Source organism: Arvicola amphibius, chromosome 11 (assembly GCF_903992535.2).
Source record: "Arvicola amphibius chromosome 11, mArvAmp1.2, whole genome shotgun sequence".
Classification (NCBI taxonomy): Eukaryota; Metazoa; Chordata; class Mammalia; order Rodentia; family Cricetidae; genus Arvicola; species Arvicola amphibius.
The window spans coordinates 26,382,468-26,409,125 of record NC_052057.2 but is presented as its reverse complement, the minus strand read 5'-3'; the positions used below and the strand labels follow the sequence as shown (position 1 = coordinate 26,409,125).

General features: G+C 46.3%; 1 protein-coding gene across 1 annotated transcript in view; it reads right to left on the bottom strand.

Moving 5' to 3' along the window:
* Maml3 (mastermind like transcriptional coactivator 3) overlaps positions 1-26,658 on the bottom strand; it is a 415,315-nt gene that overhangs the window by 170,732 nt on the left and 217,925 nt on the right. The window lies entirely within an intron of this gene.

Below are 26,658 nucleotides of genomic sequence, written 5' to 3'. Positions count from 1 at the left end.
ACCATGATTCAAAATCCGTGAGTAAAGGCTTCATCTAAAAGCAGAGTTCGGATAATGGAGAGATATGCAGGGTAAAAGGTCACAGGGTAAGGGTCACCCGTAAGCATTTTCCAAATGAGGAAAAGTCCACACTTAGAAAGGTGAACTCAAACACATCATGCTTGAGAAAGATATCTATTCCCAATTCTTAAAACACCTTAAATTAATTCCCCATCAAGGAATTAAATCAACAATACTTTGAAGAGCACTAACAATGTTTTTTTAAAAATCAGTTTATCCTAATAAACTTGCAAACTGAAAAACTACACACAGAGAGATCAACACAGCATTTGCCCAGACCTCAATGAACCACATGGTTAGAGCAGTCAGAAACTGAGGCAGTGTCTTTGGGTTTCACAGTTTCATTATCAGTTACATCATTATGTACTTATCCACCACAAGAAACCAAAAAATCAGGCAGAGAGTCCAAACTAGAAAAGCAATTAGTTTTATATCCGTTTGTGACTTTAACCTGTATTTTGTCCCTTCTCGTCTCCAAATAGTTGCCTTTCCTATCCTTATACACACATACACATTTGTTCATGCATATACATGTATACATTATACAATAGATTCCCATATGAGGAAAAATAGGTATTCTTTTTTGAGAAGGGGTAACCCTCACTGCGTTTTATATTTTCTTGTGTTTTTAAAGATTCATTTATTTATTTATTTATTTTTATGTATGTTGGTTTTTGCCTGCATGCATGTCTGTGTGAGGGTGCCAGATCCCTGGAACTGGAGTTACAGACAGCTGTGAGCTGCATGTGGGTACTGAGAACTGAACCTGGGTCCTTTGGAAGAGCAGTCAGTGCTCTTAACCTCTGAACCATCTCTCCAGCCCCAGTTTTATACGTTTGAAGTCCATTTCTCTGCTAGTTTTATGGTTTCATTCTTTTAAGAGCTAGATAGTACTCCATTTTATGTACGTAGTGGAGTTTCCTCATCTGTTTATCTGCTGATGGATAACTGGGTTGGCTCCATTCTCTTGCCATAGTGGCCAGAGTAGCGAAAATATCTTATGAATATGGACTTAACGCACTACCATATAAGAGACAATAAAGATTAATATTGAACATAGCCTAAAACTTGCACCTGTCTCTTGGTCTATCTCCCTAGTAGCACCATCCGATGCTTGGTGTGCTTCCAACATCTCCTTGGACTCCACACTTGGTGAGAGTTCCTCTTCCTCACTCTCGGGCATTCTTTGTTGTAAATGATGGAATTCTTCCAGGGTTCTTCTTAACCTTGTTTCTTCTGTTCATTTATATGATCTCCCAGACATTCCCCTCTGCTACAAGTCCTTGACGATCTTCCCTAGACTGATGGTCACAGTGTAGCCAGCTCCCTCTCTGCTGAGCCTTACAGTCACAGACTTTCTCAGACAGTTAAGGAGCATCTAAAACTCAATCCGATGCTCACCCGTTCCCCATCACAGGATCCACAGTTACCCAAGACAGAAGTGTGAGCATTGCACACTAAAAGGCTCATCTCATAGCCATACTGTCTATCCATTCTGTCACTGCTCGACCAGGGTTCCATCTCTGGGTGACCCCCCCTCCCTTATCTGTTCATCTATTCATTGTTTAGCTTTCTTCTATCTATTCTATAGACCGCCACCTTCTTCAAATGACACACTGTAATGTGGTTCCTGCTCATAAGCCTGAAGTGACAGACTGAAATCTCAGCTGTCACCTTCGCCGCTTCCTCTCCTCTCCTTACCCGTTCTCCCTACACATGCCCAGTGAGTGTACATCTTCTATCCACTCTAAAGCTCTCTTTAAAAGTGAGTGTGTGTGTGTGCGCGTGCGTGCGTGCGTGTGTGTGTGTGTGTGTGTGTGTGTGTGTGTGTGTGTGTGTGTGTGTGATCAAACCTAGGGGCCACTGCTCATGCTAGGCGAGCACTGCCCATCAGGATGATGTGTCCCAGCCCTCTTCTGCCCAAGTTCCCTAAATGTGTCAAGCTTCCTTCTGTCTCTAGGCAAAATAATGCTTTCTTTGCTTGGGAAAAAAAACTCCACTCCCCTTCCCTTTCCCTGGCTAATACTCCCTCTCTCCCCTCCCCTTTTCCTGGTCAATAGCTGCTTATATTCCACACCAGATCTGAGATCCCCCTTACTGTAGGAAGCAGGGGACCCCTCCCTTTCCTACCCCAACCCACCCACACTGAACTGGATTAACCGCAACAAGGTTTTCTAAGCCGTCTGTACCTCCTCCTTTGTGCCAAGAAGCTAGGGACCCTGGCTGACTTGTTTCCTGGGTATCTGCAGTGGTCAGGTTCTTAGCGACAGTCACTAAGTAGCTGCACAACGAATGAAGATCCTGTGGTCTCATTCAGAGATGTGAAGATTGAATGACAATGGAAGCCAGCCTGGAAGCCATAAGGAATTTCTGATCCAGAGTCTTCATTCTTGGTAACGGATGGGACAATCTCTCCCTCCACAATCTCTCCCTCCAAAGAGTGTTAACTCTTGCTAACGCTATGAGTTTATTAGTTTTATACCCAGTTCATGTCTTTGTCACCTTTCTTCCTGCCAGAAAGGGATCTACCTGGCTCTGGCCAAAGAGCGTCCATAGGGTGGGAGCTGGGGTGGCTGCATAAAAAAGGGTGAAGACAGAGACCAAAGTGGTGCAGGGTGGGGTCGAGAACAGTTCTTCTACCTGGGAACCCCGTTCTTGGCCGAGACACTGTATTTAAGAGATCCTCTGGGCGAGAGGTGCTGGATTTCCTCTGAGCTGCACGTTGCAGAGTTGGCACGGCTCTAGAGGAGCCCTGCAGGTCCTAACACCAACCTGGTGATGTGGGTCTCAAAGAGTACACACTTTGCTGGAAGCAGAGAACTCCGTTCCCTTAACGCAAGCAGAGTCAGAGGGGATCTTGAGCCGAGCTCTTATCTAATTCTTTCCCCCAAATCTTAGTTTTAATTACAAACCGGCACCTGTCCTCATCACTCAGTTGAGGCTCCTGAACAGCTGAAAACGGGGACCTAACTGGGACACCCTGGAACTTGATTTCAGATAGAATGATGCTTCAATCCATCATGTTAGGGGAACGCTGCTAGAAAGTAACGTTATTCATGGAACAAACCAGAAAGCCACGGTTTGGATCACCAGTATGACAGGTGCCTGAATGTGTGTTAACTTCAAACACGGTGCCAGAGTCAAGTGTCACAGCTTAAAGGCCTCACAGAAATGAGGCCCCAGGTACCTCCGAAGTGATGTTACGCTTCAGAAAATGAGTTCTTGTCCTAAAAAATGAATCTGATGTTATTTTAGGACTCACAGGCCCACGATTCTGCTCTAGGTCGTGTAATGGATGAACAGGGCTGAAAAATAAAAATGCTCCACTTGTTGCCTATAAAACATGGGTGGCCAAGGCTTCAAAGGCAAGCCAACAGTTCTGCTTGGGAACCCAGTCACCTCTAAGAAGTTAAGCAGGCAAAACATGAGAGCCCAGCATTACAGAAATAAGAATGAGGCCCTGGAGTGAGACAGAGGCTCAAGATCCCGCTACCCACGCACTGACAGGGCATTCGGTGCTCAGGAGCGGATGGTCGCGGTGCCAGAACAGCCACACTGACGGCTTTCTCTCCTGCTTGCTTCTGAGCCCCTGGCAGCTCCCAGCTGACACTCAGAGGATGAATTTAGAGAAATGTCTATAAATTGTCCCAAGTTTGGTTTCATGGCTTCCCAAACGGGCTAGTAATACTTAGCTCACAGAATTACTGTGAGGGTGAGTTCATAGGAGATGATGTGCAAACACGTAATTTTGCATGTGGGACCCACGTAGCACTCACTGCGGCCTTAGCTTTACTGTTTTTAAAAATTCAGTCACGACTGCCATGGGGACAGAATGCTTCCTGAATCTTCAAGACACAGATAGGTATAATGACAATATTTCTGCTCCCTAGCTGCCCAAACTGTAATGTTTCCCAAGCATCTGGAGTAGCTTTCTTAATATGAACAACAACAACAACAAAAAAATCAAATTTGCAATTCAAGCCCGACTCCAAGTGCTAATGCATGCGTGTCCTAGATTGTAGAACAGGGGAGGCTACGTTGTTCAGGTTCAAACCAAGTACACTCCCAGTGTATTGCCTGAAAAGGCCTGTGCCGTAGATTTGTTTCCCCGGGGGCTTCATGTTTCCACCGTGTGTGTGTGTGCGTGTGTGTGTGTAAAATATAATAATAACATATATAATATATCAGCATTCGTGAGTGTGCAAAGGACGGCATTGAAGATGCTATGCCATGGTTTTGATGTTCGGTTTTGTGATGTCCAAAACAGCAGAGCAATCTTCACATCAATTCTCTCTGTCTCATCATCCTTTGTTTTATAGAAAGGTGGTCTGAAAATCTAATTCCCTCTTTATGACCCTCGTGGGAGAAGGGGCTGTCGGGAGGGAGCCACGGGGCGGGCTGTGTGTTTGAGAAGCTGCCGAGCAGCTTGTTCAGCGAGCAAGAGACTCCTTGGCTGCACACAAGCAATTGTCCTGGGAGTTCCCACTCTTGGGGACTTGGGTCACTCTCAGCTCCAATTGCCTATCTCCACAAGATTCCGGCCCTCTTGCTTGCCAGAGCGGAAAACCTCTTGGTACACTCTGCTCTCGCGAACAAGCACGGAAGCTTTAGCGAGGCTTAGCCCTGTTGTTTCCATGTTACCACACTTCCATAGAGATGTTTCCTCCCGTTAAGGGGAGCTGAGCTGCCAGGAGCTGAAGTGTGCCGTTCAGCTAATGCCTGTGACAATATGGGTTGCTATCAGGTGTCAAGTGCTCTGGAGACGATAATTCCCCCTTCCAGAATGCTCTAGAGATGGCCTCCTCTCTGCAGTGTGGCTTGATAGCTGGCGTTCCTGTTAAATTACGGGATTTAGATGAGGTAGAGGAAGTGAGAGAGGAGAAAACCAGAGGTTGAGAGGGACAGGCTGGTGTGTGCCCGTGAGTGTATTGTGTGTCCCAGACCCACAGGGATAAGAACAGCAGATACCTACCCATCATTGTTTATTGCAGGTTATCCACAACACTGCGATATGGAAACAACCCTTCAACAGAGAAATAGATTTAAAAAAAAAAAAAATAATGTGAGCCGGGCAGTGGTGGCGCACGCCTTTAATCCCAGCACTCGGGAGGCAGAGGCAGGCGGATCTTTGAGTTCGAGGCCAGCCTGGTCTACAAGAGCTAGTTCCAGGACAGGCTCTAGAAACTACAGGGAAACCCTGTCTCGAAAAACCAAAAAATAAAAATAAAAAAATAAAAAAAATTAAAAAAAATAATGTGATATAGGGTTGGTTAGAGGATTCAGTGGGTAAAAGATTCTACTGTAAGCCTGACAGCTAAGTTTGATTCCCAGGACCTACATGGCAGAAGCAGAGAGAAGGCACCAAAGATTGTCCACTGACATCCACATGTGTGCTGTGACACAGGTGCATGACATATACACTACAAAACATGAGAGAGAGAGAAAGAGAGAGGGGGGAGAGGGAGGGAGGGAGAGAGAGGGAGAGAGAATGAGAATGAATATGGGTATTTTTTTCAGCCATAGAGAAGAAGGAAATAAAACATTTGAAGGTAAATAGATGCTACCAGAGATTATTATGCTCAATGAGTAAATACATCCAGTCTCCAAAAGTCAAATATTGCATGCTTTTCCTTATTTGTGGGCCCTGGACTTTATATACAGGTACAGAAAATCACATATATACAGATAACATAAAAGCAAACACAAGTGTCTGGGAACAAGGCAGACAAATGAGAGGGGGCAGGGAGGAGGGAAGGGCAGAAGATGCTTGAAGTGGATCATGTATATGTGTGGGAATGGCCTTATTTAGCCTGTTTAATAAAATAGTTTCTAGCCGGGCAGTGGTGACGCACGCCTTTAATCCCAGCACTCGGGAGGCAGAGGCAGGTGTATCTCTGTGAGTTCGAGGCCAGCCTGGTCTACAAGAGCTAGTTCCAGGACAAGCTCCAAAGCCACAGAGAAACCCTGTCTCTAAAAATCAAAAAAATAAAAATAAAAATAAAATAGTTTCTGAATGAATTGCTGTGCCCTTCAAGTTACAAAGCACATATGGTCACAAAGGGCAATGGTTATCCTTACAGCAGACCCTTGCGCCAATGGGGCTGAGGGTCTTACACTGCGAAAGAGATGGTGTTTGCGGGGATGTGGAAGGAAATGGACGGGCGGCACCTGTTACAAAGAAAAGGATGGCTTAGGTCACCAATCTCTAATGACATAGCGAAGTCCATTCCTAGCAGAGCCCTGTGGTGTCCCCAAGCCAAGTGACGCTCACTATGAGAAGATCTTTTCCTCTTTAGACTAACACAGTTCCTTCAGGTTCAAAGAAACTCTCAATGCTGTCTTCCCGATTTCATAAGAAATGGTCCAGGATCATTGAACTTGGGAAGAGAGATGGGAGTCCTACCCAGAATAATAAAGACTAGCTAGGCAAGGCGCAGGTCTGTACTCCCAACACAGAGAAGGCTAAGGTGGGAAGATGAAGAGTTCAAGGCTAATCTAGGCTACATAGTAAGACCTGTTTAAAACAAAAGAAGAAAAACAAAATCAACTCCCTGTTGGAACACCTGGGAATGAACCGCCATTATCCCTGTCATCTAGTCCTAAGAACTGATTTTAAAATTTTTTTTAAAGATTTATTTATTATGTATACAACATTCTGCCTACATGTATGCCTGCACACCAGAAGACGGCACCAGATTTCATCATAGATGGTTGTGAGCCACCATGTGGTTGCTGGGAATTGAACTCAGGACCTCTGGAAGAGCAGCCAGTGCTCTTAACCTCTGAGCCATCTCTCCAGCCCCCTAAGAACTGATTTTAAAAGACAGGTTTAATTAGACCCATTTGATAGGACTCGAGGCAGAACGAGACTGGACGGCATTTGAGGCTCACATCAGAGAGATGGCTAAACCCAAACTCAAATTCAAACTCAGTTCTGACTCTGTAGTTGGCTCCAAGCCCTCACCCAGGACTGAGCCAAGCATCATTGTGTGTCCCTCAATGATTTACTCAAACGGCAAGGGCACAGTCGTCTGGCTATGCTTTCAGGAGTCCTTGGTTCCACCCCACTCAGTTAAGTCCCAGGACTTGGCTCCACATATACTTGATCACGTTCACGGAATTCCATTTTCTTTCTTTAGTGGGGCTGCAAAGCTGCTAACAAGGTCGATATCCTGATTCTGCCTCCACAATCCCTGACTTAGCAGCTTCAGGCAGGGTCCAGACTGGGACACAGATATCTAAAGAAATCTAATGAGTTCCTCGGGTTGTCCTGAGGTAGCTGGATTAGGATCTCCTGAAATTAGATGCTGGGATTCAGACTGCAATCACTGCTAGATTCTGATATTTTGGAATCTGTGGTAAGATTTTTAAAGACACACTCCTAAACAACACAGATTATTTCTTACTTGCTCTAGGGCATCTCATAAGTGGAACCAGGGAACTATACTCTAGAATGAGATCTTCCTGACCTCAGGGGATCATGAGTTGAATGCAAGATTGATGGATTTCCACCATCTTCATGAAAAGGTATGTATATACATGGTAAGATCTGTCGCCGTGACCCATACCACACTAGCAATGGTTGGGGAAGGCCATGATGCGTCTGTGTGGGTTCTGTGCCAGTGGCTTCAGGGTCAACCAATCCATTTCTAAGAACATGGACCACCTCAGAGGACAAACACATCCACAAAGGTGCTGACAAAGGTTGTTTGAAAGAAATCTTCCCTACAGGCGGAACAGCTCAGAAAGAAAACAGAAAATCATAACTTAACTTGTGAAGCCCTTGCCTATCTCACACACACTCAGCAATTAAGAAGAAAACATTATACGTGAACTTAAAAAACATCTGACGATATAACTATATGCTGTATACACTGTGGCAGTTTGAATGTAATTGTGCCCATAAGCTCACAGGGAGTGACATTATTAGGAGGTGTGGCTTTGTTGCAATAGGTGTGGCCTTGTTGGAAGAAGTGTGTCAGTGTGGAAATGGGCCCTGAGGTCTCATATATGCTCAAGCTATCCTGAGTGAGACAGCTCTTAGCTCCTCTTCCAGCACCATGTCTGCCTGCATGCCACCATATCCCGCCATGATGATAATGGACTAAACCTCTGAGACTGGAAGCCACCCAATTAAATGTTTTCCTTTATAAGAGCCATTACAGCCGTGGTGTGTCTTCACAGCGATAGAAACCCTAAGACATACACCTAGCATACATAGACCCAGAGACTAAAACTCTGATTGCTAGGAATCCAGAATGGTGGTGAACCTGTTTGGTTGAAAATGCTGGGTCTCTGGAGGAGACACTTACTCAGAAAATTTATAAATCTCTATTCTAAAATGCTTTGGAAGAATGGGATCTCCCTCCAAGGGGCTTTGCCCTTAGTAGGTATCCACAATATCAGAGAACCCCATGAGAGGCCTGTAGGCATGGAACCCCAGTCTAGGGGCCAGCACTATCCACAGCATTGTGTGCATGGAACCCCAGCCCAGGGGCCAGGGCTATCCACAGCATTGCGGGCATGGAACCCCAGTTCAGGGGCCAGAACTATCCACAGCATTGTGGGCATGAAACCTCAGCCCAGGGGCCAACACTATCCACAGCATTGCAGGCATGGAACCCCAGCCCAGGGGCCAACACTATCCACAGTATTGTGGGCATGGAACCCCAGGCCAGGGGCCAGGGCTATCCACAGCATTGTGAGCATGAAACCTCAGCCCAGGGGCCAACACTATCCACAGCATTGTGAGCATGGAACCCCAGCCCAGGGGCCAGGGATATCCACAGCATTTTGAGACTACCGTGTGCTGATGGTACTTCTTTTCCAATTTAGGAACACAGACACCTAAATCTGACTGTGATATATTTCCCTAACTGATTAGTTTTGGACTTTTCTAAATATGTTTTTTACGAATGATTGAATTTTGGGGTGTGCTTTTATCCTTTAGTCATGCTTAACTATGTAGTAAGTCCCAATTGGATACACCACAACAACGGATCCCAACACATTGGGAACGGCGGCAGATAAGGCCCTTGACATTTAGAAACACAATGTCCCGGAATCTCCTCAAATCTCCAAGTTTCCAAGAACAGACAGGTGCATATAGGCTCTTGGCTTTCTCACAATTGAAGGAATAAATGACATTTCACTCCTGGCCACATGAGTTGCAGGTCCTCCTTCTATGTGACATTTAAGTAGTTTTCATGAGCACTGACAAAACAAGGATCCACTCATTAAAACCAAGATGGCAGCCCCTACAGTCATCAAGATGGCAGCCCCTACAGTCATCAAGATGGCAGCCCCTACAGTCATCAAGATGGCAGCCCCTACAGTCATCAAGGCTGTATGATTCTCAAACCTCTTCACATCGCTTCCAGCAGGAGTCAGAGTTTAGATCAGGTAACTCAATTTACCCTTCAGTAAGTAATTTAAGGTATTGTCAGTATGCAATATTCTAATTGACTGAAAACTGCCAGGCGTCACGCTAAGGGCACTGTATCTTTGTTTTTAAATCTATTTTTATTGCAACAGGGTCTTACTGTGGAGCCCTGGCTGGCCTAGATCTCAATACGTAGACCAGGCTGGCTTCAAACTCACAGAGGTGCCTCTGTCTCCTGATTTGTGGGAGTAAAGGCATGCACCACTACATCTGGCCCATTTTTGGTATTTATTTATTTATTTATTTATTTATTTATTTATTTATTTTGAGGCTGCCTCTCATGTAGCACAGGCTGGCTCCCACCTGGCCATGAATGCAATCTGCCCTAGGATTGTTGATTCCCCGGCCTCAGGCTTCCAAGTGATTGTAGTACAGGGTCAACCGCCATCCTCCGCTAGGGCCTTTCTTTTGCCACCTGGGCTAGTCCTCCTAACAACCTGTGATGGCTCTCAAAGCCTGTTCTTACCCACTCTTCCCTGGATAATCCCTGTCCCATCTGCCTTCAGCAAAGCCTGCTGATGACTCCCAAGCGGTTTTGAACCTGTCACGGGTGCCCAAGGAGGATCCGCCCATGGCTGAGTCAGATTTGCCTGCTTCCCAGAAAGGCCTAGCGATTTTCTACAGGACAGATGCGGTACCACAGGTTTATCACGTGTTTGAGGAGTGATGATGATGATGGGCGGCAGCAGCCGGGCACCATCAGCAGGGAATGGGTCTGTGCATCCAGCGGCTTCCTGCTCTCAATGCCTTCCTTAGGAAAAGCTCCACAGGGACCAGCAGCGGCTGTCGTAACCCAGTCAGCACCTGGAAGGGCTCTGTCTTTGTATACACACTCCCCCCCCACACACACACCCCACATTCACTTTTAAGGACACTATCCTTAGGAGCCTCTCCCAGCAGTTCTTACTAGAAGTCAGGCATACATCTTCTATTCAAACATACATACCTGTAGGCATGACCTTGTGTTAGTTTCTGAATTTTCTAATGGGATTTTATTTATAGCTGAACAGAAACAAAGGAGGGACGTGAGGGAGAAGGAAGAGCCATCAGGAAGGAAGGGGACAGATGAAAAGAGGAGACATGATCTGTGTCATTCCCGGCCGGAGACTCCCTCAAGCAAGGAAGGCCAAAGTGTGGCAAGCCAGGGCCAGGTCGAGGGTTCTGTTTGTTTGTTTTCTGGGAAGGATGAGGGAGGAGGAGACGCACTGCACAGAGGTTCTCTGCTTTTCTTCCCTTGGGTAGGACCCAAGAATATTTTTATTCCTCTGTTTACTCAAAATGTCCTCTTTCTCAACGAGGAATTCTCACTTTTGTTTTTAGCCCCTTCGTGAGATTCCCTCTCCCTCCCTCCCTCTCTCTCTCTCTCTCTCTCTCTCTGCCCCTCCCTCTCTCCTCTCCTCCCCTCCCCCTCCCCCTCCCCTCCTCTCTCTAGCTCTGAAGTCATGCACCAGCTTAGGAGATGCAAATAGCCCAGAGCTTCCAGATGTGAGGAGACGCTTTTGAATAAAACCCAGCACACATTCATCTCCCTTTGGAATGCAAAAGTATTGAAATAGGTCTATAAAAAAAAAATTCTCTGGTTTCCCTCAAAGAGGTCAAGAGCTCCATTTCCTAGTGAGCTGTCATTGTATCACACAGTGAGTGCCACCACCCCAACCCCCGGGCATCCGAGTCACCTCCCATGAGGGCACAGAGAGTCTCATATTCTCCCCCTCCTCCATAAACCTATGCCAGTAAGCAAACCAACAACGTGATTCTTATTTCTAGACAGCACCTGACTCCTGGGCCTCCATTTCAGCTCCAGAGATGAAGGCTGAGGGCCTGGGCTTTCTTATGGCTGTTTCTTTCTGTGTGTACATGTATGTACATGGGCCTGCACATGCAGAGGCATGTTGATGTCAGTTGTTAGTCTCTATCCCTCTGCTTTCTTTCCTTTTTCTTTCCTTTTTCTTTTTTTTTTTTTTTTTTTTTTTTAGTCTCTCACTGAATCTGGAGCTGGGTGACTCTGCTAGATAGACTGGCCGGGCAAGTTCAGGGGCGGGAGGCAGGGAGGGGGATGGGTGTCTTCCGGTTTCCACCTCTGAACATTTGGATTACTGATGAGCAGAGCCAAGATTTTCACATGGGTGCTGGAGGCGAAATGTGGGTCCGCGGGCTTACTCAACCAACCCCTTAACCACCGATTCTTTAGCCTTTCTCCACCTACAGGACACAAGGCAGGCCAGGAGGATTTCTCTGAGTGAATCCCCTGGGAAGGGTAAGACGGCCACATAAACGCGCCATATGAAGCATGCTCTCGTAAATGGGCAAAAATGAAGGCTGAAATGTCCAGCCGGATGGCAGCACACACCCACATTCAACCCGGCAGTGGCAGCGGCAGCAGTCTGGAGCCTGCCAGCTGAGCCTTCCCGTGTGGGGGAGATGCTGCTCAGCTTCATCCCAGCTGAAATTCATTTTTCAGAAGAAATTAGACAGAGGTACTGTTGTTATAGCAACAGTCAGAGTCATTTAGGCACATGGTTTCTTTTGCACAACCTCACTGACTTATGTGGGCGCTATTTCATTTATGCAAGGGGAGTGGCCAAGCCTGAGCCTGCAGGGACCCTTTATCAGACTTTAAGACGCGAAAGCCGGAGTTCCTCTATGGCCACTCTAAAGCGCCATGACAATTTTCTGTGTTCCAGAGGGTGAGCACAGAAGGCCAGGGAGAAACCTCTGAACACAGTACTTCCATCTCCTGGGGTAGGAACTGAATGGGCCGGTGCTGAATTTCCTGGCTGATCCAAGGACCGGCAGCCCAGAGAAGGAATTTCCAAGAGCATGGTAATGCAGTCAGTGAACTGGGAAGTAGCTTCATCATTTCAGTTCTATAGGACTTTGGGGTGTAGACTTCCTAATGTGATAGCCCGCACCAACCACTGAAAACAATACTCAATTCCAAAACAATCTTGTTCTGAGGAAAATGCACACCTCTTAAGGAATTTTCACGTCAAAGGAATTTCCAGAAGAGCTACCAGGGATTCACCTACATTCATACTAGGGCTATACAGGAGTGGTAAAAATCTGGGCCTATTGCTCATGGCCAATGCTATACGACAACGGTGCCCCCTACCACTTACCAATCCATATGTCTAAGTCCCAGCCACCAGAACTAAGATGTGACTATGTTTAGAGACTTTTTTAACGCCACTAAGGTAAAATAAGGTCTTCAGGGTGGTGGTGACTGTATGTCCTTACAAATTAGGGCACAGATCACAGAGGGAAGAACATGTGGGGACACAGAAAGGACACGTGAGGACACAGAGAAATGATCCCCTGCTAGCCCTAGAGAGGTGGATGCCTTAGTCCACTTGAACTATTGCAACAAAATGCCAGAGACCGGATGATTTATTAAAAGGAATATATTTGTCACAGTTTTGAATGCTGGGAAGTGGAAGAGCAAGAGCCTGGAAGAGTCAGGGTCTGGTAAGCCCTATTCCTAGGGAATGGCGACAGGGTCTGGTGAGCCCTGTTCCTACAGAATGGCGTCAGGGTCTGGTGAGTCCTGTTCCTATGGAGTGGTGTCATCTGGGTCTCTGGCATGGCAGAAAAGCAAAAGAGAACAACTAGATCCCTTTATCCTTTCAGTCTACACCAATCCCAGGCAGAGTGACTTACTCAACTCCAGAGACCCCACTCTTAAGCATCAACAGCATACGGGGACTCAGTTTCAGCACTGAGTTCTACTAGACACTTAGACCACACCAAGGGCTCAGGCCAACCTTGCTCTGACCTTGAGTTGCGCTCCCGTCCTCTAGATCCGGGAGAGAGTAAATTTCTGGTGCTTAAGCAGCCTAGTATATTATATTTTGCCACGACAGCCTTGGCGGACAAGGCTAACAAGTTGATTCATGCCTACGCCTGTCCTCTCCGGGTCTTAGTTAGGTCAAGCTCTTAATAGCTACTATAAAGGACCCTCTTGCACAACCTTGTCCAGACTTTGGTTTAGCTGGGCACGGGTTCTGCGTTGGGCAGGAAGGACACTCTGGAGTGGAGGAGCAGCCATCTGATCTCAACGACGTTTAGGACGGAGACAACAGAGAAGCAGGCAACAGTGCAGTTTGCAGTGTGCATGTCTCTTGGTCTATGGAGGAAAGGCTTCCCAAGGGAATTTACCACACAAGTCAGGGAGCAACAGTTCAGTCTGTGGGTGGGAGCACATCTTTGTTCAGGAAAGAAAGAGAGGCATTTGTGAGCAAGACCTCAAGCACTTCTGTCTGCCTTTAGCCACAGCGATGTGGAGAAGAGAGTTTGGGGAAAGAGGCAGGAGCCACAGGAACTTGTGTCGGGGAGTGTGGGTTGGTCCAGAAGACATTAGGGGAAGAAATCGTTACTTGTGATGTTAATTTCTGATTTGATAATGATAAAATTGTACAGTAAGTAACCAACAGTGAAATCTTCGCAGTGGTCCGTCCTGTCTTACCGGGGTTCGCATATCAAGATAGCAGACTGGCTGTCTTCTATAGTTTAGTGTGGAGTGTCACCCCAAAGGCCCTTATGCTAAAGTCCTGGTCCCCAGCCTGGGTCAGTATTAGGAGGCAGAGGGACCATCAGGAGGTAAAACTGATCTACAGGAAGCACTTGTTTTCTCTCCTGCCCCCCTCCTTGCTTCACGGTCGGCACAAGCAAGCTCCCCCTCCTACACCTTCCTACACGATGTCTTATGTCACCATGGGCCCAAACAATGGCGCCAAGTTAATACCGCTGAAAACACAATCCAAAAATCAATCCTTCCTTATTCTAAATTGATTTTTCTCAGGTGTCTGCCATGGGATAGCATGCTGACCAAGACAGTGGCTAAAACAAACCTAAGCTTCACCGGTCTGGCAGCGGGACGTCTGAGAGCAAGAGGCAAACAGGACTGGTCTCTCTGACATGTGTCTCTCTAGCATAAAGAGGGTCGCGTTTCCCCTCTGTCCTCACATGGTCTCTCCTCTGTGAGGCCACATCTTCTGTGTGAGTGTGTCCAATTTCTCTTCTTGCAAAGACAGGGGTCATATTTGTTGAGGGCCCACCTTAAGGGCTTGGCTATGGCTCAAATGGCCCTATCTTCATACCTAGTCAATCCCTTTGAACTTCGGCCTCTGAATTTGGGAGAGGCATGATTCAGCTCATACAGAATCCAACACCACTCTTTCATAGCAGATTAGAGAAAACTATTCTCAGGTTAAAAATCAACAGGATATAGAGTTGACCTTAAACACAAAACAGTTGACAATTACTATTTTTTTTTTTTTTTTTTGGTTTTTCGAGACAGGGTTTCCCTGTAGTTTATAGAGCCTGTTCTGGAACTAGCTCTTGTAGACCAGGCTGGCCTCGAACTCAGAGATCCGCCTGCCTCTGCCTCCCGAGTGCTGGGATTAAAGACGTGCGCCACCACCGCCCGGCGACAATTACTATTTTAACCAAGTTTAACAATGCCTTATTTTTAAAAGCGTCTGTTTCCCTGAATTCATTACTTTTCTCATTGCTCTGACAAAGTTTATGACACAAAAACAGCTTAAGAGGGCTGGAAAGATGGAGCATCAGGCTATGGTATTCACTACCAAGCCTGAAAACCTGATTTTGATTCCTGGAACCCACATAGGAGAGTGAGAGTAACCAACTGCCCATAGTGGACCTTCACATGTGAGTTGTGGCACATGGGAGTGCGCATACACACACACACACAGGCACAATATTATATTGTATAATATTATAATATAAATATTATAATATAAAAGTACGCCCCACTCACTCTTTAATATCCTCACCCTGACCAACCCTCAGAACAGGCAGAGGTGGATCTGCTGCGCTCAAGAGGCCCTGAAGTGTATCCCTTATCCCCTGAGAGTGAGTAACTGTTCCTTCCCAGTAACACCTGACCTCAGAGGGACACAACAGAGGGGAAACGGAGGCAGAAAAAGACAGAGTTCCCCACTCCATCACAACAGCCCAAGGGGTAAATCACAGGGCTAACCATCGGTCACAGTTTGTCAACTTTCTGCGCAGAGTGTGGTGCGCTGTTGATGTCCTGTAAAGCCGTAGTGCCAAGCCAAGCAGGCCGGTGGTTTTACCTCTAACCTAGCCGACCAGGCATCATCTGTGCAGTTTCCATTAGAATGCTACAGTTGAGTTTGCATAGTATTCCCTATAACTCCCTATTCGTGCACAGTTATGGCTCTCATAAAACTCCCTGGGGACAGATTTCTTTTCCATCTCACTCTTACTTCAGAAGTTTTTTTAAAAAAAATTGTAACAACAGGTGATGATTTGAGAGATACTTCTGAAGTTGTTTGGATGGGAAAGAAAGAAGGGTTTTATATTTTTTAAAAAAAGGCACAGTGAATATTTTGCCACCTTTTGTCCAATCTAGCACCATAAATCAAATGAAGTGATCATAAAGCCACTAGGCAAGGCAACGGAATGGATTTCACTGGCGACTGCCCACACTGCCAGATTGAACTAAATGAGGTCTGCATTCACGTGGTTATCAGTATTTAAAAATACCCCAAGTGTACACAACACAGAATGCCAGGAACTTGAAAAGCAAAAATATGCATGTGGTGTTTTCCAAATCGCTCTATAGCCCAGCCACTAAACAAACTTAATTATGTGACCAGGCAGCAGCTATTTGACCTCTGCAGACCTCTGCTTCCTTCCCCTATTGCAAAGTGAGAGGGCTGTGGTACATGTTCTCTGAGAGCTGTCCCAGCTTCCAGAGGCTCTGGTCGGGCCCTGTAGCCAGATCAATAGCTTACATTCCTAACCACCCAGGAAGGCACTGTGAACTCAAATGCACACTTGAGCTTGGCAGGTCCACGCTCGCTAAGATCTTCATGATATAAAGCAAGCAGCCATGGGATCATCTGCAAAGGTGTTTTTAGCATATTGGGGAGAAAAGTTATACTTGAGTCTTAATTACAAGTATCTTCAAAAATCCCGCAAGTAAGCCAAGTGTGTAAATTACATGATTAATTTAAAAGTAGATTATCTTTTCCCCCTGATGGCACACCTGGTATCAGGTGCCGAGCTGGGTACAGAGGATTTCAAAGCTGTACCGGGCTCACATGTCAAAGGACGCTGAAGCATGCTGGTAGCTCTTACTTTGTTCGCAAGTGCTGAAGAGGTCCTGTTATGGGTGACATTAGTCACGGGTGACACTCTTGCACTGACTGGCAGCTATAGCTCAGAGAAACAACACAACTGCACACAGTTCCTCTCTCTCCATTTAACGTTTTAAATAAATGCCTTTAAGTGATGAGAAGGCTCTGAACCTATCTGTTTAGATAGCTAGATATCAGCCAGGTTAGAAGGCAAGGGCCTAGGATATGGCTCAGTGTGGAATATAACGTGTACAAGGTCTAGGGTTTGATCCCTAGCACTTCGGAGATCTATCTATCTATCTATCTATCTATCTCTATATCTATCTATCTATAGATAGATAGATAGATACATATCTATCCATCCATCCATCTATCCATCCATCCATCCATCCATCTATCTATATCTATCTATAGATAGATATAGATATATAGATACATATCCATCCATCCATCCATCTATCTCTATCATCTATCTATCTATCTATCTATCTATAAAATAGATCAGGTCAGAGTGGTGGCACATACTGCCTATCACCCCATCATTCAGGAGGCCGAGGCAGACAATACAAGTCAGAGGCTAGCCTGCGCTACACAGTGAGATCCTGTCTCAAACAAGCAAGCAAAGCAACCACATCTGTTGCTATGCCTAGGCATCGTGTAGTAACACCTAGCTAAGTTCAACTCTGATAATACTGCGTCTAGCTCTAACTTGGCAGAGGGCCAACCTGATATTTCTCCCTTCCCACAAAGAGCTTACCGTGTAAAAGGATCGGTCTAATAAAGGCGATGAGGGAAATGCTTAACCTACTTAAGATAGAAACGAGCCTCAAAGACTCAAGGACCCCAGAGACTCAGATTTAAATAAACAATTGATACACACATCCTAAATTCTTCCCATATATTAGAGTAGTTCCCCAAGGGTGTTTATTTACTAACAGTTTGAATTGCACTTGATACTAAAATATATCACACTCGATATATATTTACCATGATACTTCAATTCCAATTTTTCTCAATTCAGGAAGCTTTTCCCCCAAATTAGTTTGAATTAGGGAGTGTCTATTGTATTCATAAACTCTTAATCTAAAATGGCAGAAATGACGCCGACAGCATCCGTCTTGGGTTCGCTGGAAGTCTGCGGTCTGACTTCCAGCCTGTGACTGGGGAAGAATGAACACGGGCTGATTAATGGCCATTACTGAGTTCCCGCAGCTGTAACTTATCGGAATATGTATACTCTAATACTGTACCCATGGTAAGTATCTCATTACTATGAAGTGTCACAGAAACGCATTATGCGAAGTGAGCGTTGAATCACAGTTAGCAATTTCTTTTTGATATTAAGCCTGAGGAGCTTTGTCACAGCTTTGATTGGCTGCTGTGCACCGGGGCTGGAGACCCTTGGCAGCTCTGCCACCCCGAGCTCCCTTTGGGAAACGTTGCTGGACTTCAGTGTCTAATTTGAAAATGGGAATACTTGTGGGTGACCCCTCACCATGTCCAGGAGAAGACCGGGAAGATGGCCTCGAAGGTAGCTCTGCTCATATCCAGACAAGCACTGAGGCTACACTCAGCCTGCACAGAGGTTACTCTGTCTGCCTGTCTGCATCAATATTTAATGAGCAGGGACACATAATAGTCAACAGGCATTTCTTTGGGGAATATATATATATATATACACACACACACACACACACACACACACACCCCAAAAGTCGCTACACTAAAAGGCTAGAAATGTGGTTCGGGTGATAGAGTGCTCATCTTGTATGTATGAGGTCCTGGGTGAGATAGCCAGCATCTCTTAAAGCAGGCATGGTCTAATTCCTACACTCTGGAGGATCACAAGTTCCAGGGCATCCTAAGCAACACAGTGAGTTCAAGGCCAAGCTGGGTTGCATGAAACTCCGTCTAAGACAAACAAGACGAAAGCCCACATAAACAGCAAACACAGCTACAAGAAGCAAGACCAGGAAGTTTTCCATACACTGGCCCCAAGAAAACAGGGACTGATGGCCTTGTTCGGTACATCACAGTGTTTGGGAGGGATGGCAGATACCAACACTGTTTTCTCTCACTTTTGAAGATGTGGCCTTAGAAATGAGCTAGTGAGTTCTTGAGGGTTTCCCATCAAATATATAAGGTGGCCTAAACAAAGTAGGCGCAAGAATACCCAAGACAAGCACATGATGGGAAATGGGCACCATTGCTTAGACAAGAGATAAGAGAAGCCAGCAAGGGATGTAATGTGTCGATGAGAGATCAAAGGTGGCACAGTGAACTCAAGCACGAGGACTCAAGCCCAGGGCACCAGAACGCCCATAAACAAAGCCCCGTGTAGTGGTGTCTACACGTCATCCCAGCAGGGAGAAGTAGAGATGGGGATCCTTGGGGTCTCTAGCCAGACTACCTGCCCTACTTGCCAGTCCCAGTGGAGGACCTTGAGACCCTGCATCTCCTTCTGAATCCCTAACCCTAACCCTCCTGTTGTGATGGGTCTGAGCTGCTCTTAGAAGCTGTGCTGTTTCTGAGCAGTTGTATGAGAAGATGAGATGCTTTTAACCTGTCCTGATGCCTCGGTCACGAGCCACTGGTGGCCACCTGAGCTTTTTATTTACACAACAGAGTACTACTCAGTGATGAAGAATAATGACATCTTGAAATTTGCAGGCAAATGGATGGATCTAGAAAAAAAAAACATACTGAGTGAGGTAACAGACCCAGAAAGACAAATACACTAAGTACTCACTCATAAGTGGCTTTTAGACATAAAGCAAAGAAAAACCAGCCTACAATCCACAACCCCAGAGAACCTAGACAACAAAGACGACCCTAAGAGAGACACAGATGAATCTAAATAAGAAAGAGAAAAAGACAAGATCTCCTGAGTAAATTGGGAGCATGGGGGTCATGGGAGAGGGTAGAAGGGGAGGGGAGAGGAACGGAGGGCATAGAAAAATGTACAACACAATAAAGACAGTAAAAAAGAAAAGAAAAATTCTATTAATGTGACCAGGCATGTTGGTAAATGCCTTTAATCCCAGCACCCACAGGCAGAGAGACAGGAGGATCTCAGTGAGTTTGAGGCCAGTCTGCTCTATATAGTGAGTTCCAGGACAGCCAGAGTCCCATCTCAAAAAACAAAACAAAAGAAACAAAACCAGCAAAACAATTTAATTATAAAAAGTTCCACATGACTATCAGTGACCATATGGGCTAATAAAGCTTTAAAAATCACCAGTGGGTCAGCAAAGGGCAACATCCAGTGATGACTAGAGGTCAGAGGTAACTCTTGCAGGAAGTGTCATGGGCTGACGTAAAGGTTTTTTCAAGAAAGGAACTATGGGTGTGCAGGACCAATAAGGCCAGAGGGCAGGAGAGATTGGCATGAAGAAAGGAACATTGGAGTTGGACAGCACGAGAGTCTACCAGGGATGTCTGATGTATATTCCACTGTGGAGCAACACTGGCAACATGGATTTGTGTATGTGTGTGTATCACGTGTGCATCACATGTGCATCACGTGTGTATCATGTGTGTATCACTTGTGTGTTATCCGTGTGTATCACTTGTGTGTATCACGTGTGTCACATGTGTGTGCATGTGTGTGTATCACACGTGTGTGTGTACCTGCGGAGGCCATAGGAGGGCTCCAGGTCCCCTGGAGCTGGAATTACAGGTGGCTGTGAGCCACCTGACAGTGGGGTAGGGCCTGGGTCGTCTGGAAGAAGAGCAAAGTGTGCTTAACCAGTGAACACCCTCCAGCATTATTCCACCTTGCAAGGTCAAAAGTCCAAATCCATAGCCAGCTCCCTGTTCTGCCCCAACCCCAGCCTTCAACATCCTGCCTCTTTGATTTATCTGCTCTAGTTACTGAGTAGAAGTCCAGTCACGGCAATTTTTGTCTTTCATGGATGGAATATTTCACTCATTATAATGTCCTTAAGCATATTCATACATGCTGTGGGGAGGGGGGGGTCAGAATTTATTTCCTTTTTAAAGCTGAAAATGTCCTAGTATGATACTGGACACTAAACGCTTGCGTTTTCCTGCAGTGGTCCTAAGTTGAAATCCTAAGGTTCTGGGAGATGGGTAGAAGAAATGTGGGGAGGTTATATAGTTATATGGGTTCTACCTTCATGAGTGAGATTGGCGCCCTGAGAAAGGAGACCCCAGAGAGCACCACCATTCCCTCTGGCATGCGGGACACAGAAAACAGATGACTTATCTGTTTGGATACAGGTTATCCCTGGGCAATGAGTCTGCTCGTGCTTTGAGTTTTGAACCTTCTAGCTTCTAAAATAGTGCGAAATGCATCCCCATTGTTTCTAAGCCACCCAGCCTGTGGTACTCCATCGCAGTGGCACAAGTGGGCCAAACATATTGCAGAGGCCTCACTTGGCCTCTCCATCTACCTACTGATGGGCATTTGGCCCTCTCCTCGAGTCAACAATGCTGATAATGAACACAGGAGAACAGATACCTGGCCAAGGCCCTGTTTCCATTCTTTCAGGTGAACACCGAGCAGTGGGATTTCTGGGACATATGGCAATTCTATTTTTAACTTTTTTTGAGAAACTGACATCCCGTTTCCCTTTGCGGCTGTGTCACTGGGCATCCCATGAAGGTCTTTGTTTTTGAGATAATAAAGAACAGCACATCAAAGCTATCAGAAAGAATGATTAGAAGACCAAATGTGGGGGCGAGATTCTTTGGAAAGAGAAGGAACGGCATGGCTTGCAGTTTCCATTTCTCTCAGTGACCTTGGTTCAAGGTCATCACATCCAGAAGCATACCATGGAAGAGGAGGCCATGGGAGCTTTTCCTATAGCATTGGTCCATCACAAGGAAGCAGCAACACCTCTTGAAGGCTGAAAACAGAGGCAGAACCACTGCTGACGTGTGAGCTTTGCCCCTCATCCAAAATACGTTGAGCTCCTAACCTATACCTCAGAATATGGCTTTCTTTCTTTCTTTCTTTCTTTCTTTCTTTCTTTCTTTCTTTCTTTCTTTCTTTCTTTTCTCTCCCTCTCCCTCTCCCTCTCTCTCTCTCTCTCTCTCTTCCTCCCTCCCTCCCTCTGTCCCTCCTTCCTTCCTTTCTTTCTTTCTTTTTAAATGTGGTCTCTGCAGATGAAATCAGTTAGGATGAAATCACATGGGTGTAGAATGAGCCCCAAGCCATGACAGCTTGCTCATCTTACAAGCAAGTGGTCATGTAAACACAGGCGACACACAGGGAGAATGCCACAGGACAGCAGAGTCGGCAACTGCAGGCTACAGCTACAAATCAAGCATGCTAGAGTTCACTGGCGAACTCCAGGAGGACATGAAGGGGCACGGAGGAATCCATGCCTGTAACAAAGGAATCTTAGCGGGCGTTTTCCCTGCTCAGTCCCCAGCTTTCCAACACCCAGGACTGTGAGGAAACACATTTTCAAGGTTTTCTAACCCACATTGGCTATGGCACCTTGTTATGGAAGCTCTAGGAACTCATATAGCCACAGAGCACAAATCTGCAGTCGGCCAAGGTCATCCCATGTGAAGGCCGAAACGAGCATTTCCAAATTACTGTTCATCTCACTTATGAGCAATATGTTTCCTGACCTCCATGATAATCTAGGCAGTAAGTCAACGTAATATATACTTTGAATCACAGCCCTTACTAGAAGGTTTTTCTTATGCCCACTCCAGGCAGAATTGGGGCATGCATAGAAACACACTCAATTCCCTGCTTCTAAGAACCAAGGGGCAGAAATCTCAGTTTCTGGAGCATGTAAGGCTGAGGCCATATGTCACCAACTGTCCCGTCTGGATGCTCTGGGTTTGATCTCCCTTCCTCCCTCAGTTATAATCATGAGTTTGCCTATTGTTCTACCTGCAAATATCAAAAATCTCCCTGATTCTCAAAGTTTGATATATGTCTGCTTTTCTGTACTTTGGACTTGATCCCAAGCCCCAATAAGGTTTTGTTGTTGTTTGGATACCCGGATGCAACCCAGGCCTCACACATGCTAAGTGCACGCTTTTACACCCGCAGCCCTCCAGGAGGGTTTTTGAAAAGGAGTAACACAGTTGTTCTCAGACGTCCACACTTGAGTTTCTCGGAAAGAACTCAGAGAGAAAGTGATAAGCAGGGACAGATGAAGCCGTTTAGGAAAGGCCGCTAGGAACCGAGCCCTGTTCAGCTCTCTTGACAGTAAAGTGTGCGATGCTGACGAAAGCTAAGGAACCTTATGGGGTCAGCATTTCCACTGACTCTGGTATCAAATGAGGGCTGAAGTCCTTCCCAAGGCCTTGCGGGTGCAGCCTGGATGCGCAGGCCCGCTGCTGCTGCTACAGACGCAGTGTAGATTATTTGGTTAAAGAGGCACAACCTTTACCACTGGCCAAGTCAAAACACCAATCCCAAAAAAAGCCTTCCTCCCGCAGCAGCCCATGGACTCGCCCCCTTCTAAACACCACCGCAGCTTTTGTAAAGATGAATAAATAAGGAGAAAATAACATCTGTCCTGGTGAAAGAGGAGGCCAGCACCCCATAAGGGCTGTTGCAAAGAAAACAAAACAAAACAGGACAAAGCCCACCCCCTCCCCAAAACCTCTGGACGGAAGAAAGCAACAGCAACAACAAAATGAGTAACAAATGCTTTCTCTCCACTCCCTCTCCCACAGCCCCTCATATTAAAAAAAAAAAAGTATTTAGATTTTGGCTTCTCATGAAAGACATTTACTAAAAGTATTAGTGTTCCCAAATTCCAAAGCAATTTCACAAGCATAAAGAAATGAGGGAGGAAATGGTTTCGGCAAGGCCTTAAAAACAATCACCCCACGCGGCTGTGTGGAGTATCTTTATAAATTATAAAGGGCTTTGCAAAAATTAATTCACTCCTTCCGTGGAAACGCCTGGAACATCATTCACGCACTGGGCCCCATGTGAGATGCTGGGGCTACAGAGATGAATAAGGCTTGAGTCCACCTGAAGAACTTGGTACAGAGGGAGGCAGGAACGGTATAATGCACTCCAGCGTGCCCAGGCCTCCGGTGCCTGTGCCCAGGATTTTAATTCACAAGGAACCATATTGTGTGACAGGAGCAGGGAGGGAGGGAGAGGGAAACGACAACAGTAAATCTCATAAAGGTGGCAGATCGCTCCCCACCTGAGCTGAGGTCTCCTCTGAACTAAGGACAGACAGGGAATGAGGGGACCGCAAAATGCCTAACAGAACCAAAGCTCAGCGAACGCAGGCGGCGACGTGAGGGAAATTCACAGTGGATCAGATGAGGAAATTATAGATGGGACCAAAATCAATTAAAAAGGAAAATGAAACGGGCTGGAATGGAGTCAAAGGCGTTCTTCCCTCCAGCACTGCCCATGAGTATCAGCTGCAGAGAGACACGCTTTCACAGACAAAGAGATCCAAGCCTGGCACTAATACCCCAATTTGCACATATTTTGGGTTCAATTGAGCTGAGCCAATATGAATACCAAACTCAGGTTTACAGATGTGACCACAGACTTGCTTAAAACTGTAGGCTGAGAAGCAAGTATGTATGTAATAAACCCAAAAGCATTCAGTGACCTTCAGTCAACTGGGAGGCTTATATTCACCCCCAAAGAGGCAACAGCCTCCCGTATTACAAAGACACGCGGATGACTCTGCGCTGCAGAATCATTCTGCGAAGTTGATGACTCTGGTCTCAATTGTCGGGGAGCAAGGGGAAAGGACTGAGAGCGTGACCAGGAAAACATGGCAGTTGTCAGCTGGCAACAGCAGTGCATTAACACAGCCTGCGTTAACTGCTCTGGGAACGTCAGCAGGCTGGAAGGGGGGGGGGAGCTCCTCTTTGGAAACAGATTCTTGTTGCGAAATGTTCTGAGTTAATCAAACCAGTTTCCGTATTAGCAAAGAGAGCTGGCTAGGCCTGGTCAACAAGCAGTGACTCAGAGTGACAAGGTTAGTGGGCCTGTGTCTATTTTCAGAGAGCCTCCCGGAGCTTGCATAAGCAGTGTGTGTCTTTCCCATTATTATGTTCTACGCCAGTACCTTAAGCAAGGGTCAACTCCCAAATGTCCCTCCCTTCCAACCATTACAGAGGGGGATCCAGGAACTGATAGATTCCTACAATGCTTCCTCTTAGAAGGCTGTGAGTGTTTGCCTCAAATACCTTGTCAAGCTGGAGACTGAACAGTATTTGGGAATCCTTTGAAGGGACAAGTCACCTTGAATGGAGCATGGCTTTATTATGGACAAATCCTGACCTCTTCTTCATCTTAAATACATTTGGTGTGTGTCTGGGGGGGGGGGGACTGGTGAGACAGGGGGGATGGGTACAAAATTCCTTTGGAATCAAACTTTGGTGAAACCCTGAGAGCAGGGAAGTGTCAAATGAGCCATTACTCAGATGCTCAACAAGTTTGGCTCTTAAGTTACCATCACTCAACATTTTACAAGCTAGACAGACTAAGAGAAAGAAAGAATATATGAATTCTGCATGTAGAAGGCGAAGTCAAGAGCTTTTATTCCCACACCAATGTCTGAGATAAGTTAATAAGCATCATTTATTCAAATGAGGAGCTTGGAACTGGGACAGACCAAATAAACTACACAGCATCACAGGAACTAGCTCTGCTGAGCTGAGATTTGAATCCCAAGGTCCATGCTTTCCCGTCATAGGCCTCTCCACTTGAGAGTGCAATGCGTTTCTCCTTCCCCAGTGAGAGCGGAAGTGAGGGCGGGCATCCCTCCTCCCTCCAAACAGCATTCCCTCCCAGGACGCAGGCGGAAGAGCTGTCTGTGAGTGAATGTCCTGTCAGGATGGATAGCTTCCTCAGGTGTCCACATTCTACAGCTGATTGATTTGCTGAGGTCTAACTGTACACTGGCCACTAATCCAATGATCCCAACTCCAAAGAGAATGACACTGTACGCGGCAAGCTACCCATGAAGGACACTGGGGTGATAGATCATGCAGGACTTTCTAGGGACATCACTGTAGAGTCACCGACAGAACCACACACTTCCCAGGAAGCCCAACTCGCTCGCTAGCATCTGGAAAGCTGTGACCTTTCTAGCTCAACTTAGCCTCAACTCTTAACAGCAGAGAAGGCCACCAACAACTCAACGCTGTCACTGGTAAAATTCACACTATGTCGGTCCTACCTTTACACTCTTCTGCCATGCTCTCTTGTTGCTATCTTTAAATTTCATTAGCCTCCCTTCATGGTTTGGAGTGTGTGTGTGTGTGTGTGTGTGTGTTTGTGTGTGTTCGTATAGAGGCCAAGCTCGAGGGATGATCCTCAGGCACCTTCTACCTTGCCTTCTGAACTAGGACCCTGCTGGCCTGACTCACCTCTAGGCCAGGATGGCTGTCTAGTGAGCCCCAGGTATCTGCTCGTCCCTGCATTCTCAAGGCTGGATGATGGATGGGTGCCATCGTGCCTTGCTTTTCTGTGTGGGTTCCAGAGACTGAGCTCAAGTTCTCAGGCTTGTGAGTCAAACACCTTCCCAACTGAGAATTCTTCCCGGGCTGAGGTTTGCATCTTAAATGTCTCCCAAAGGTACAAATGCTAAAGGCTTGGCTAGCCTGCCTGAGACACTACTGGAACGTAAGGAAATGGGGCTTAATGGGATATGAAGCTAGGTCAATGGGATGTTGGGGCTGGGCCCCCACCTCTCTCCTCTCTGTTTCCCGTATGATGAGCAATTTGGCTCTGGCATGCACGCTGCAATGCTGCACCATGCCGCCACAAGTTGGAAACCTCAGGACCAGAGATCCATGAACCGAGACCTCCGTATCTGTGAACCAAAACAAACCTCTCTCCTTTGAGGGTCCTTTTCTCATGTATGCTATCGTGATACAGGGTGCTGACTAACACACCTCCTGAGTGAGGCTGGGCAGATGTGGCTGGTAGTGGTAGAGGTGTGAGATCACAGAAGCAAAGCAAGCACCGACCGAGCTTAGACATTGCCACTTCCCTCCTCCGTTAATAGCTCAGTTATAACCGGCAGGATTTTACAGAGTGTTCTGGACCCC